Source organism: Cyprinus carpio, chromosome B3 (assembly GCF_018340385.1).
Source record: "Cyprinus carpio isolate SPL01 chromosome B3, ASM1834038v1, whole genome shotgun sequence".
In the NCBI taxonomy this organism is placed as follows: domain Eukaryota; kingdom Metazoa; phylum Chordata; class Actinopteri; order Cypriniformes; family Cyprinidae; genus Cyprinus; species Cyprinus carpio.
In genome coordinates this window covers 46,223,361-46,239,030 of record NC_056599.1, presented here as the reverse complement: position 1 = coordinate 46,239,030, position 15,670 = coordinate 46,223,361, and the positions used below count along the sequence as shown (strand labels likewise).

General features: G+C 40.7%; 1 long non-coding RNA gene across 1 annotated transcript; it reads right to left on the bottom strand.

Annotated features, from left to right (window-relative positions):
- Positions 1-1,359: 1,359 nt before the first annotated feature.
- On the bottom strand, positions 1,360-6,402 carry LOC122136678. The gene is made up of 4 exons (XR_006154308.1): positions 6,300-6,402; positions 6,094-6,191; positions 1,570-1,644; positions 1,360-1,490 (listed from the first exon to the last, which is right to left on the bottom strand). It is a non-coding gene; the product is annotated as an uncharacterized LOC122136678 (long non-coding RNA).
- Between the last annotated feature and the right edge of the window lie 9,268 nt (positions 6,403-15,670).

Sequence of the window (15,670 nt, the reverse complement as noted above, 5' to 3'; positions counted from 1 at the left end):
TGTCCTTATAATGTGGTGTGTATTCAGGGTCCAAACCACATCCCCAATATACAGATGTCCTCATAATTCAAATCATTAAATATTTATTTATTTATGTTCTTCTTTAAGAGTATGATTATGGTTAGAGTTTAAAAAAATATTGGATCAGAATAAAACCATTATGCGTATAGGATGTCGTCATAATAATAGGAGTATCAATGTTAGGGTGAACATACTTCTATTTTTTCCCAGACATGTCTTGGCCATGACTTTTAATTGCCTAAAATGTCTGCATTTTGGCTTTGTTTTTCTATTAACGTCAGATGTGTTTGAATTGAATGGGTGCTGTCTCCCTTCACCCATCCTCACCACTTTCTACAGAGGAACCATAGAGAGCGTGCTGACCAGCTGCATCACTGTCTGGTATGGGAACTGTAGTGCAGCAGACCGCAAGACCCTCCAGCGGACAGTGAACACAGCTGCAAAGATCATCAGTGCCCCTCTCCCCTCCATCCTGGACATTTTCCCTACATGATGCTCCAGGCAAAGCTAACAGTATCGTGAAGGACCCCACCCATCCCTCCCAAAGTCTCTTCCAGCTCCTACCATCAGGAAGACGGTACCGGAGCATCAGAGCCCACTCTGCCAGACTGCTCAACAGCTTTTTGAACTCAAGTTCAGGGCTCTGAACTTCAAATAAATGAAAAAACTCCTTTTCAGTCTATGTATAGGTAAACATTTATATATAGTATATCCACATTCAAAATCTGTAGGTTAGTTTGTTAATAAATACAGTGTTTATGTGTAGCATTTGTATAGTTTGTATTTAGTTTTTTAGTTTATGCATATGCACATTTATATATAGTATTTAAAGTCAAAATCTGTCAGTAGGTTAGTTTTAGTATAGGTATAGTATTATGTGAAGCATTTGTGTAGTCTGCATTTTTTAGCTTATGTATAGGTAAACATTTATATATATTATTTAAAGTCAGTATCTGACAGTGGGTTAGTTGTGTATAGGTTTATACTGTTTTACTTCATTGTTGTATGTCTGTATTTAATGAAGCACCGTAGTCCTGTGAGGCACGACATTTTCGCTCCACTGTATGCCCACACATGAAGCAGAATGACAATAAACCTCAACTTGAACTTGAACTTTACCTATGCTCTCTATAGTGCTCATACATAATGTATATGTGTATTTGCTTTGATTTGATTTGATCAAAAGTCATTGGTTGTGTATGTACAATGTCTGCACGTTATTGGTTAAACCTCATTTTCCAGTCATTACCTTCGGCAGCTATGAAAACAATAGCATAAGAAAGATGATATCCAGCAATTTAGAAGTATGGTCACCCTAATCAACGTGTGTTTGTTTGTGTGTGTGTGTGTGTGTGAGAGAGAGAGAGACTTACAGTTTTATGTAATAGTCTGAGGATCATGGTTTCGTTGGAACTCCTGGTGTGCGAAGTGTAGATCTTGCGGTAGAGCTCTGACAACTCATCTGACGTCTACAACAAAACAAACTCTCAAATGCTTTCAAATCTGCAATATTATACAGATATGTTCACATGATCTCTGTTTACTTACTTGTCCACTCTTTACGAAGGCTGTCACACCTACTGCAATGTTTATGATGATCAGAAAGGAAAGCAGGCCAGAAAACTGAACATCAGAAAAACAGAAATATTTGTTCAGTACATAAATATATTTAATCTAATACAGGTCAGACAATTTTGTCAAAGTTAACCCTTAAAAGCTATCCATTTGAGATGTACATTTGGCTGTTAGTGTCTCCAGAGATCCCAGACCTTAAATGTGAAGTTGTTACACAATTATGTAATATATATATATATATTTTTAATATCACTCAACATTTAACATTACTCTACATTTATGCAGTGTTTGTGGGATTTAACCCCTTTGCGGTCAAAGATCGGCGACAGCCTCATATTATTGTTGTTTCACCTTAACAGCACGTTAAACATCACTCTCTTACTTGATCTGGACAAACTGTGCATCAATTGAAAGATTAAAGACTCTAGCTTCGATATTTGACCACTGTATTGATAAAACATTGTTGTAGTAACCGTAATTTAGTAATTTATGTCAGGAGTGCAAAATAATAAATCCATATTGTGTCAAATTTAGAATAGAAATTCACGGCACATTCACATTCAGTCATGTCAGCAGTGGTTTATTTGTTTTCACATCCTTGTACATATCTGACCATAACAAAACTCAGATAAACACTTTTACACACAAAGATCAAAGATAATAAACACAATTACAATAGGATATGGTTTGTATGTGGTTTTCTTGAGATTTTAGATATTTTGATAACCATAAAGAATATGTACATCTGAAATGCTAATTTGTGCAGCGATATAAAAGACTATATATAATAGCATATTATAACAACAGTAAACGACCAAATTCCACCTGTGATCGCAAAAGGAAGTTGTAACAAACACTCTGTGGTTTAAAGTGAGTTTTAAATAAAAATGTACTAATAATCACGTAAATAGTCTTATGTAGCTTGATGCTAATGTTAGCTCTAATGCAGCTGCAGAACAGGTTCAGTTCTTCTTCATGATGCATTTTGTCATAATAATTCATGTAAAGTCATAAGAAAATGCTTTTGATAATAGTTGGGTAAATGTATACTTGGATTGAAGCAATGTGGCTTGGTAAACATTGTAATGCCAGAATAAAGGCTAATAATGGCAGAATGAAAACAAAAGAATAATGATAAAAGAGTAATGAGGTTAATGTCTCATACCTGGCAAAGGTGTGAAAGACTCATCGAGCAACAACAACACATGAGAAAATACCACACAGAAGAGCTTACAGGGGCCATAAATAAATTTTATTAGCCTTTTATGAGCCTTCTCTAAAAACACACGACATGGTCTAAGAAAATGTTTCATAAAAATTTGTGAGATTATGTTCTGAAATATCAAAAGGAAGCATTATTAGATTTGTGGCTTTAGCTTCATTATGTTTCTAAAATCATATCCTACATCTTTTTTTATACATTTAAAAAAATTGTTTTTAATATTTTTTTTTTTTTTTTTCATGTTTGAGCTTATATATTTCTATTATCATAACAGTCTGAGTAATTCTGATTCTTGAACAGTAAACTTTGAAGTGTCAGCTTTGTGAACATATGTTGATTATGTATCTAGTCAGACTCATGAGCAGCAACCTTTGGGTATGTCATGGGGGGTGACAAGTAAGGGGTTAATTATCGGGATGGGATGTCATTTTTAGAGTGGAATGAAAAATGCCGGTGTCATGAGACACAGTAGCGCTTACATGGTAGTCTGATGCTGACGCCTCTAACTCTTGAGTGTTTGGAATCTTCTGTAGAATCGACTTGATTAAGTTTCTCTTTGAGTGCTGGTTCTCCCACTGATGGTTTGGAGAGATTCGAGTCAGCCGCTGAAGTCGTGTTGGGAGCGTTTGATTCTCCCGCTGATGATATGTGGAGAAAAATTATGCTGTAACATGATTTAAAATGGAGATTGAAGATAAGCCAAGCATGCTAGGGAAAGTGTAAGTGCAACTTTCCTGTTGTGTTGTTGTTTGTTCTAAAATAAAGAAGTTGATAGTTATTCTTGTGCTAATTGTACTTCACTTGTTTGTGTTTAGGGGTGGGTTTTGTTTTCTTTATTTGGAATTGGATACTGTTTCGAACTACCTATGCTCAACAGACATTTCGTAATGCGTTTGGGGATTCACGCCCTGAACGATGTAAGTTCAGCAGACATTTCTAACCCTATTTGATGATTCAAGGTGAATGGATAAACATTTTTATTAGGTTCCTTAGACAGTTTGTTTTAAAATATTTAAAATTGTCTGGAGTAGCTACCAGGCTGGCACCTCATATGAAAATCGTGTCAGGACACTTATGAAAAACTGTTCCATAATTCCTATTAAACTCAAAAGATATTGAAAATATTGAAATAAATATAATTTTATTTTATTATTGTTAATATAATTTGCTGTTTTAATAAATAAGACAGACTGCTTTATTATTATTCATTTCCATGTTCATTTACAAGCTGCATGTGTTCGTAAGTCATTATATTTCCGTGGCATTTGGGGGAGGGGAGGATGGTTGCATCCCATACCGTCACAGCCCTACAGTGAACTTTTTATATCAGCAGACAATATTCCATGCAAAATATCCCTACAAAATAACAGCATCACTGATATTTTTGGTGGAGTAAGCAATTTATTCTAAAGAAATATTTTTCATCAGTGTTCTATCAGGGTATGTATGCACAAGATCTTTTGAGTCAAATTCTTACATTTAATCAGTTCATTAGAATAATAAGACATTTGGGCTGTTACCAAGCAAATAAAACAGAGATTTTTGATTACCTTAATCCGGCTAAAGTCATATTCAAAGTTAACACTAATTGAATAAAGACATGGAGTATTCCTATTTTAGTCACATTATTGAAGTGCAGAATAGACATATAATAGACATATAAACACCTTAATCACATTATTACCATTGTGTAGGACTTTTCACAGCATTTTGCGACAGGATACACACATGGCAAATAAAAGAGCTTCAACACCTCCATCGTCTGTATGCACGTACAAATAATTAACTACATTTTCATAAAATGAAAAATGAAACACCCAAAACTGTACATGGCATCATCACGAAGACGCACTATATATTTATACGGGAAATTCACCATCATCGAATCTGTCTGTGATTACAAAAAGAAACAGAGGAAATGGAGACAAAGTAAATCCAGAAGAACTGTAGCAACGTCTTCAAGACATTTTAAGAAACCTGCATCCAAAGCTGCAGTACTGTGAGAAGGTTTAGGCGCTTTTGTAAATATGCTGTAAAGTAAGGATGCTTTCAAAAATATTGTCATAAATGGATTTTATTTACCAATTAACTTCTATTAACTAAATCAAATCAATATTTGGTATGACCAACCTTTGCATTTAAAACAGCTTTTGTCCAGGTACACTTGCACATTGTTTTTCAGGTAGATTTTCAGGAAGGTTTATTCAAGCATCTTGGAGATACGACCACAGTTCTTCTGGATTTAGTTTAATCTGTTTCTTCATGTAATCACAGACAGATTCGATGATGGTGAGATCAGATCTCCATGTGGAGCACCGGCTGTTCATTAATTAATTAACATGCACGTGTTTAACTATCAAATTGGATGTTTACGAAGCGTATGTGAATCTGGAGGAGAGTTTTCGGGAAGGTCTGTTTTACATGCAAATTATTCAGAATTTACTCATATATTTAAATAAATATTTGCATATACATACATTTATGATTGAGGCCCAAAATGTTTAAATAGCATTTTTAGTTTCCCATTGATGTCCATGAATAGTTTTTTGTTTTTGTTTATTTTTATGTTTTTTTTAAAACCCTAACATCTTCCCAACACTGCACAAATGTAGACTAAAACATTAATAAAGTGAGTGATATTACATTTGTTTAAAAAATAGTATTAAAGGATGAATAATGTAACAAAAGCACTTTTTTTTCACACTCACACTAGCCAGATATCCTTACAATTTGTATTTTTTTTTTTTTTTTGGTAGAGCTAGCAAGTGTCAACCACCACATCAGTTCTCATGCCATTTAGATGAAGGGATTTTTTTTTTAGATATATTACTATATACTCTGTGGACATCTGTGTACCTCCCATTTTTTGTGACCAACTGAGCATGTGCAGGCTGTGTGAAGAAGTCCATCGCTATCTGCACCATTAAAATCCATCAAAAACACAATATAAAAACAGCCAGATGTGCAATAATTCATGGAGGGAAATTGCCCAGAGATTAGGCAAATGTTTGTTTACTATTTACATGTTTGTTTACTGTTCAAACTGATCTACTGCACTGAGCGGACCACCAGCATACACTTTTAGTACTACAAATACAAGTAGTCCGCATCCGTGCTGTCCGTGTATGCATCTAAACTGCGCACGCAGAAAGTATCACACAGACTTTACAGCTTTGTTTCAATGTCAACACATGCAGTTCTTTAGAATTCTTCATCTTGTACTATATCTGCTGTATGAATAAGTATCATGCATCTGTAATGAGTATTTTCCTCACCACATTAAGTGCAGATATTTTGAAGCTACATGCGCCAAGATTGCCCAGAACACCAGCCAGTGTTATCAGAATACCGGTGATAACCAACACCGTCACACCTGACAGACAGAACACATAAATCAAGGATAAGCTTACAAACTGAAAAAGTGAGTGTAAATATCATTTAATTCAACAGATGTAAAATGAGAAACAACAGAATGACTAACCAATAGAGAACGGTGATGTTTTTAGACTGATTTGGTAAAATCCTGTGACTGAAGCAATGATCCGAACCCATGTTCCCAGACAGACTAGTCCAAAACCCACCATCTGAAAGAAACACACATCGCTGAATCACAATCATCATCACTGGATCACAATCATTATCATTGGTTAATAATAATTATCACAGTTAGGACTGCACACAATATATAATTTTAGCATCGACATCACTATGATCCTTATACCTCACATTGCATATCCCAAATGTTACTATTGTGGATGTGCTCATTGTGGTAACATTTGACATTATTGGTGGAGAGGATACACAGTGATGTCAATCAGTAAATATGGGGTGATTAGGATGGCCATGATTGTCAGAGGCCAATGGGAAAAAATCTGGCCAGGCTGCTGAGGTCACAAATGTTTAAACGCTCCCATCCAATATGCTTTTTGACAGTATAGTGCGTCCCCATCGCTATACTGGGGTGTTAGGAACCTACAAAGACCACAGGGTGAGCTTTTTCACCCCCCGCTGGCCTCACTAACACCTCTTCCAGCAGAAACCTAGTTCCCTTTACATAAGCATTGAAAAAAACACTAACTTATTGGCCGGGCGACAGCCTCTGGACGCCACTACCAGCGACTATAAACAGGCAATCGGAGAACACGTGGAGGATGATGCTATATCTTTTAACACTTTCTGATACTGGAGGTTAGTGTGCTCTGTTGGGTTTTGTACCCAGGAAAGCAGGAGATATTTGGAGGATGGTGAAGAAGCTGAGGCTGAGCCTTCTCACCTCTCCTGCCCTGGGCGATGTAGAGCTGTTGGAGGTTATGGATTGTGCCACAGCAAAGTTGGACTTGCCATGAAAGTATCGCTAACAAGGTGACGCCGCGGAGACCGCCGATGAGCGCATCTTCCCACCATAGCCTCCAGCTCAGGTGAGCCTTCCATTTCTGCCTGATCCATACAGATCGAAAGGAATGAAAGAGGCCGTTTTCTTCTCGCATCCATCGGTTTCGGCATAAGAGTAAATGTGCCGACATCGAGGTGATGCGCGAAAACGGCTATGAGAGGATGCCCCCTGTAGAAAGAGCTTTCATTCTTTCATCCTCTCTTAATCTCCCTCCTTGCCATTTAAGCCCCTTCAGAAACTCATCTTGCTTAAATGGCAAGGCATACGCGGCAGCAGGTCAGGCTGTGGCTTTATTACACACGATGGTGGTGCTTCAAGCATATCAGACTGATCTGCTAAGAGACCTGGACAGAGGCAAGGGCCTTTTTTCTGATCAGGTAGCCGAGCTGCGCCGCACCACGGATCTCTTTCCATGCACAGGACTATGGCGGCCATGGTGGTGGCGGAGAGACATCTGTGGATGAAACTGGCAGACATCGAGAGGAAAGAAAAGGCTTTCTTCTCGATGCTGAGGTTTTGCCTTCTGAACTTTTCGGTATTTCCGTTGAGACGGTGATCGAGAAGTTCGGGGAGACGAAGGCGCACTCCGCTGCTTTCAGATCCTTTGTTCCACGGAGGTCCAGGTCTGAGCCCGAACAACATAGGGGTCCTGGCCTGTCTCGATCTGAGGATCAAGGACGGTCACAGAAGGCTAGTGTCGCGACTCACGCTCCTCCCCCACCTGCGGGCAGCGGTAAGAGGAACCGTGGGTCACGAGGAGGTAAGCAGAACCTAAGGGATGTGATCCAGACGTGGCAGCGTTCTCGTCTGAGTCAGAGTGATACCAAGGTGGCAGCGGTAAGAGGAACCGTGGGTCACGAGGAGGTAAGCAGAAGTGAATTCCTGGCGACAAGTCGTAGCCTTATTTTTGACCGGACCGGACGCTATCCAGCCATGGACGCGTTCTTCTTGCAGCTCTAGACGGACCGCCTTGTGGCCAGAGATCCGTGCATCCTGTTTGCGATCCTGTGCGCTGCCATTACGGAGTAGCCGGTCAATCCTGCACCTTCCAGTAAATACGACTGTGATTGGACTGTACGTTAGCAGCAGACAACAACAAAGCATTACAAGCAGAAGGCTCCTCCTCCAGGCTTTTTTTGCTGGGTGAAGTTTTATGAAGCTTCATTTTCGCTTCAGTCTGAGTTTCTGAGTTTCAGATGAGCGGACAACGCTGCCACAAATCACGGAGTCGCGAACTTCAACTGTGTGGGCGTGATTCAAGAAAAGTCGGTGTTAAACTCAGCTCTGAAAAATAGTCTGCAATAGAGTGCAAATGTACGTAATGTAATAAGTTTCGCCAACCTCAGCGTCAGTTGTGAGAGTTTCCAAAACTTTTTTTCACCTGTTCGCACACCAGTTTTCTGTATCACTATTTATAAGGTTTCAAATCTTGGAAAACAAACTATACACTGGGAGAACAGTGACAACAAATCTCAAATTTGAAAAAATGATTGCACAACACCGTAAAAGAGTGCTGCACTTCTGAATAGAAGGAAAAACTCAAAAACAAAAAAATTATGTTTGCAGAATTTTTTCTTTTTTTTTTTTTTTTTTACCACTTTGTGAAGCCTGCAAAACTCTTGTTTTCAGAGTTTCAAAACTTTTTTTCACACATTCTCGACACCAGTTTTCTTTCAGGATCACCATTTACAAGGTTTCCCCAAACCTGGAAAACAAAACTAATACAGTGGGGGAGCATACTGACAAATTTGAAATTTGAAAATTTCTTTTGGCAACATCGTGAAAAATGTTGCAGTCCTGAAGAAGAAACTTCAAAACAAATATAATGTTTGCAGAGATATTTTTATTTTTTACATTCTTGCAAGTAAGCTTGCAAATCTTATTTTTCGATCTTGCAAAACTTTTTTGTAAGATTTGAGCTTTCAACACTTAGTTTCCAACCTTTCAGAACTTTATTATATTTTCAGTTTTGAATTATGGCAGGATAATATATGTTCTGTTCTCTGATAAATTTGTTAAATTTAAAGGATTTCAAAGTGAAGGGAACTAAAAATATCCTGTTGGCACATTATAACATTATTAGGCCAGCCGTTATTATTTCTGAATGTAATAAAATGCAACTTATACATGACTTATATATTTTTTTCCTCTCACAAACTTAATTTTTTAGCCTGTTTTTAAAAAATAAAATAAAAAAAACATGCAGCAAACGAAAATAGGCGATTAATCTGTTAAAATTTGTTACTGTGGGTTAACAGTAATTATACTATTATATACTTAGGAACAGAGTCCCTGTCCCATCCCATCCCCTCACCGTCCAACCCAGCAGCACATTCACTTTGCACGCCAACTTGCCTCACGCTACTCAGCTGTGGACGATTTCAAATGTTTGCGCCAAATTTCCTGAGACGCAGGCGACAAGCAACTATCATCATCAACCCCGCTTTCAGCTTAAAATGCAAGTAAAAACAAACAAACTTAATTCTGCTGAAATATGCAAATCGGGATCTTTAAGCAGTAAAGATAAGACGATCTCTGCTTTTTTACCTTTGGTGCGATCTAACGAACTGGGACTAAAATCCGTTATCATTCTCTTCAGTAACTGTGTGTGTATGTATGTGTGTCTGTATCTGTGTGTGTCCAATAGGGTTTTTGATCCATGTAATAGAGAAGCTCAATAAATTCTGTTTCCACTTTATAAAAGAAGCATTGTCTTGTGTGGTGTATTTCCAGTAGATTTCAACTTCTTTGCCTAGATCCTGAGCTACCTAGTGTTTGTGTAAGCATAAATTATCATCCTGTTTTGTAATTTAATTATCCATGAAGTAATATAAAATAGAATTGTAAAGATATAATTGATTTTAATGCTCACTTGGACAAAACTAAGTGATGAGGTAGTATAAAACCAATTAAATTTTGACATCAGTTCTAACTAAAGCAATCCAAATCTTGGGTGACCTTAAGATTTGATTCTTATTCAAATAAATGAGCTAATATTTCCTTTAGATTTATGTGGATTTACTGTGGATTAAAAGAAGAGTATGAGGATTAGATCATGGGGTTTAAATCGTCACATCATGCACCTGCAGCGCTTAGAAAAACGTACTGTCTTACGAACGAACCTCCGTTCCCTGAGATACGGAACGAAGTACCGCGTGATGGGGAAAAAGCCTCTTTTTCCTCAATACTCAAAGCCTTTTTTTCAATAACGCAGGCAAACTGCACTGCCATTGGTTTAATCTGTAAACTTTTTTAAACCAATGACAGCGCTGTGGCGATGCAGCGCGCCAAAGCCTGCCAAAATGGTCGGGGCGAATGGCTATATGAGCAGGCAAATCGCCAGAGGAAATCAGGTTCACATTTAATGGAAGCTGACGACATCTGAAGCCGCAGCCTGCGCGGTATGGTATATAACCCAGAAAATTAAGACTCGTCATTATGCATCAAAGATAATGCTGGCATGGGGAGCAGGAGCTCTGGGCAAAATTCGACCCTTAAGTCCCAGGGCACCTTGGGCGGCTCAGGAGCACGGATCTGTGATGAGTCTAGCTCGGTTCCCGCGACTTGACTAGAAAATGAGCCAGTCGTCGAGATAGTTCAGAACGCTGGATTCCCATCTGTCTCAGAGGGGAAAGTGTTTCTCGCTTCATGCACTTTGTAAAAGTCTGCGAGGAGCGTAGAAGACAGCCTGAAGGGAAGGACTGTGGCATTAGCAAGCCATGCCCCAAAAACGCCAATCTCAAGAATGCGCCTGTGATGGGGGGGCTATCTGGATAATGCAAGTAATCATCTTTCAGGTCCAGTGAGAAGAACCAGTCGTCGGGGCAAATCTGCATGAGGATCTGTTTCTGAATGTCAACATCCTGAACTTCCATCTCATGAGGGGAGAGGTTCAGGAGCCTGAGGTCTATGATGCTGGGTCGAAGACCACCATCTTTCTTAGGGGACCAGGAAAATAAATGGCTGTAGAACCCCGATCCGGGCTTGAGGGAGGATCCATTTCTGCGCCCTTCCTAGCAGAGCCATCACCGGCTGGAGGACCTGAGCCGTCCGATTCTACCAAAGTGGAATCACCCCACGGAAAACCAGGGGTCTCAACTGCAGTGAGTAGCCGCGGTTTTATTATCCCCAAACCCACTTGAGCACTCCCGGCCCTCGCCCCGCGGATAAGAGGTTGGATGAAGCTGGCGGCAGTCAGCTTGAACAGGGGCCTGAACACTGACGAAAGTGTGGAAGAGGAAAACGCTTCCTTTTGAAAAATGTGGAAATATTTGTGTTCGGCCATAATAATGGCGCCATGTGCATGAAAACAAAAGTGGGCCCAGGTCGTAGAGCAGGCAGGCGAGAGAGCTTTTGGGGTGGTCCAGCCGTGGCAGGACTTTGCCCCTTCCTCTTTCTTCCCCAAAGATCAGAAAGATTTGGAGGGCGTCGGGTCCAGCACAATCCTTGGCCGGGGGCCCTGACGTCTCGGCGGTTTAGCGCGCTTAGCGGGGCGAGCTTGCTGATGCTGCTCCTTAGGGGGCACTGCCTGTGAGGTAGAAGGGGCAGGCTTGCTCTGATGCTGAGTCGGCGCAGTCCTGGGGCGACTCGAGGCAGAGGCAGAGCTGGAGCGTTTGGGCAGGAAGTGTCGCATGGCCTGGGATGACTTCTGTGCTGCAGTGAAACGCTCGGTGAATCCCTCTGCAGCTGGCTCGAAGAGACCGGATGGAGAGACTGGGGCATCGAGAAAGGCCACCTTGTCGCTCTCTTTGATCTCAGTCAAGTTGAGCCAGAGGTGGCGCTCAAGCACAACCAGGTTGGCCATGGAACGTCCGATGGCCTGGGCCGTGGCTTTTGTGGCACGCAGGGCCAAATCCGTGGCGCTGCGGAGGTCACGAAAGGCGGGTGCATCAGAGCTAGACTCATCCAGGGAACAGAGAAGCTTTGCCTGGAACACTTGAAGAATGGCGATGGTGTGCAACGCTGAAGCAGCTTGGCCCGCAGAAGTATAGGCTCTGCCAGCCATGGCAGAGGTAGTCCTGCAGGGCTTAGAAGGAAGGGCTCTCTTGCTTTTCCACCCCACAGCCACGGGGGGGGGGCAGAGGTGGAGCAGCCACTGGCCTCAGCCCAGGGCGGCAGCATTTGCTCATCGCCCTCCTGCTGTAGAGCCATTCACTGAAGTGAGAGGCTGGTGAGGTAGCTGCAGGGCGTAAGCAGGACAAGAATGCATCACGCCACGACTTAGTCAGCTCGCCCTGAACTTCATGGGAAGAACTGGGGGTCAGCGGCTGGCAGGGCCTGGCGGCATCCCGCAGGGTACCACTCGGCCCAGTCTGCTGCGTTGACCTTCAGGGGAGCCCACTCTAAATCGAGCCTGACGGCTTTGAGAGGATGCGAAAGCTCAGCATCCAGCTCTGGCCGATGGGACTGGCGACAGCGCGGTGGCGGGCCAGAATCACTGGCCCAATCCTCCGCTTTCAGAAGCCGTGGCGACATTGAGTCATCAAGCAGCCTGCTCTCTGATCCTAAAGAGACGCAGGTCAGCCAGCTTCAGCCGAGGGACGCTGCTCCATGAGAAGAAGATCGGGGCTGCCTCTCATAGGAGAGGTGAGGCACGCTGCGCTCGGCCGGCTTGAGCTCACCCAACTGGCGCCAGCCCCTCACCCCGGGCTTGTCTTTCCTGGCTGGCTTGGCGGAGGAAAAACGGGGCGCAGGGGCGGACCACTTTCATTAAAGAAAGTGATCCGCGAGCGCTGAGAGGCGAGACTCCATGCTTTCGCCACAAAAGCAGCATGAAGTCTCAATGAGCGCCGCCTCGGCGGGGTTTTCCCAGGCAAAAGACGCACTCTCACTGCGCATCATCTTCATGCAGCAGGGAGCTTCCCCATGCAAAGCTACAGCTGTGGCGCTGGCATTTCTGCTCAGCGATGCCGCCACTGTGAAAACGCCATTGTGAAATGCCTTTTTAGAGCGGTGAAAAACCAGCTGGAAATTGCTCTTTAGAATCCGCCAGATGGCAGCAGGAGATCCACTGAGAAGCTGCCGGCCGACGTGGGAAGCTTATAGAGAGCGGCTGTCCCAAGAGTGAGCACAGGCTCGCGGTAGCCACAAAGCAGCCAGCCTGCCATTGGTTTAAAAAAAAAAAATTACAGATTGAAAAGGAGCTTTTTCCCCATACACAGTAATATGAGTGAAGTATAGAAAGTGGAACTGAAATAAACCTGTTAACTGTGGTGAATTAACCTGCCTTGTGGTGCCATCCCAAAGAGGTTCAAAATCACTCTCACGGACCTTTTCCTGGACTGTGACCAGCTGGTGGAATGACCTACTCCGATCTCCAATTAGATCAGCTGAGTCTTTACTCATTTTTCAAGAAACATCCCCTAAAGACTCATCTTTCCGCCAGCACTTAACCAACTAACTACTAAGCACTTACCTTTTCTTTTCTTTTGCTCTCTTTCTAATCTAGCATATTCTTAAAAAAAAAAAAAAACCCTGGCTATGTGTTCTGTGCACTAGTCCCCTAACTTCAGAGACTTTGTCCATGGCACTTGTATACTGTTGTTGTTCTCTTGTTGGTCTGATTGTTTCTATTGTTCTCATTTGTAAGGTCGCTTTGGATAAAAAGCATCTGCTAAATGATTAAATGTAAATGTAAAATGAGTGAAGTATCGAAAGGGAACTGAAATTAACCTGTTAACTGTCACCGGGCCCCTCATTTACTTCACTATATTACAATTAAATAGACCTTTCCAACGATACATAGTTTGTCATGATTAGATTACTAAGACTCCTATATAGGTATTTTACCAATCTTTTTTCTATCACACTTTAGAAATCATCAGAAATTGTATATCACTCGAAAACTTAAAATCTCAAAAGCATCCTTTGAAAACCCATTTTAAAATCAAAACATTGCATTACCTTGAAAATTGTACATCAAAATCATGTTACAAAAATGTTTTCAGTCATGAATTAGAAAAATTTAGGTTTGGATCATGCACTTTCAAGTCTATGTTCAAAAATGTGAGTGACAGTTAAGGGGTTAAGTCTACAGGAATAAAATAAATAGGATCACACAAAATATATAATAGGCTATAATACAATTAAAAGATTAACAAAAGGAAAAAAACACTGTGCAACAATAGGCTATGCTCGTTTTTGTGACACTTGTAATGCATTTTTTTTTTTTTCTCTTTATTTTTTAATTAATCTGATGCTTACAGGCACCTTCCATTCTTGTTCTGTTCTAAATACAAATAAATGTTAAATATTTTTATGGAGCTAAGGGGAGAGAACTAAATAGGCTATAATGTTTATATTTACCAATTATTTTAAAATACACAAATTACATTAATTAATGTAGCCTAATTGTTTTACTATTACAAGGTTAACTGGTGTTTTTTGAGCAAGATCAACCCTCTTTCATGAGATTTCTTCCTCTTTTTGGCTGGGTTTCATTTCTACATGCTGTAAGCTCTGGGGCCAGAAACCTAAAACAAATTGTTTTGTGGAGCGTGACATTCAAAATGACGATTGCTTTCTGCCATCCCATTTCTCAAAAGCGGATTCATTGTTATGATGAGATTTACTGACATCACAATGCTCTATAAATCACACTTGAACTCTGGTCATAGAAGTTGAATTTGTGTGCATGGATCTGGCGCTTTTGTTTCTACTGTTAGATTGATAAATGAGGCCCATTGTGTATGTATGCACCATGAGTTCAAAATCAACTTTAATTTCATGACCTGTGTACAGATTAGTGTATTTCCCTCTATCTCATCTCAATCGGACCCAAATATAGTAAATTTCAAATGCCACTGGCTCAATTAACATAAACAGTATAGTAATAATATTTCCATTATCTGTGCGGTCACTACACTAGTTATAATGAGTGATGACATTAGGGGATTTACTTAGAGCCCCAATCATCTCTGCTTAAGAGAAAACGCCACTGAAATCTGGCAAGTGAAATCTGGCAAGTTATAAAAGTAATGACTGTTAAATAACAATGGTATCATTAAGAGCCTTTGTGTAAAGGTCTTTCTTTTAATTTTTGATGGGTAGACTGTAGCCTAAGACTATCCCATGTCTTGAAATTAACTCACTGTAAATTTTCTAATGGTTTTTTAAGGATGTTACAATGTTATTTTACAATGTTATTGTTAGTTTTACTGCGTGCTTTCATCTCAGTTTACAAAATTACAGTCATTTTTGCAATCCATCCCCTTTGCGCCCTGCGGCGGCGGTATTACACACATTCTGGTTGTCCACCTACTGTACATCATCATCGCATCTCGTGCACCACTGATAAGGCTGCCTGACAGCTGACACAGACCTAAAATTTGAATACAACCTTTTTGTATTTGAATGTGGATTTTTTTATTTTTTTTATTTCGACAAACATTCAAAATTAGTTGTTTTTTTTTACAACCCTAGATCTCTCTACCGTCCTAGCTGGCCTTCAGAGCGATCCC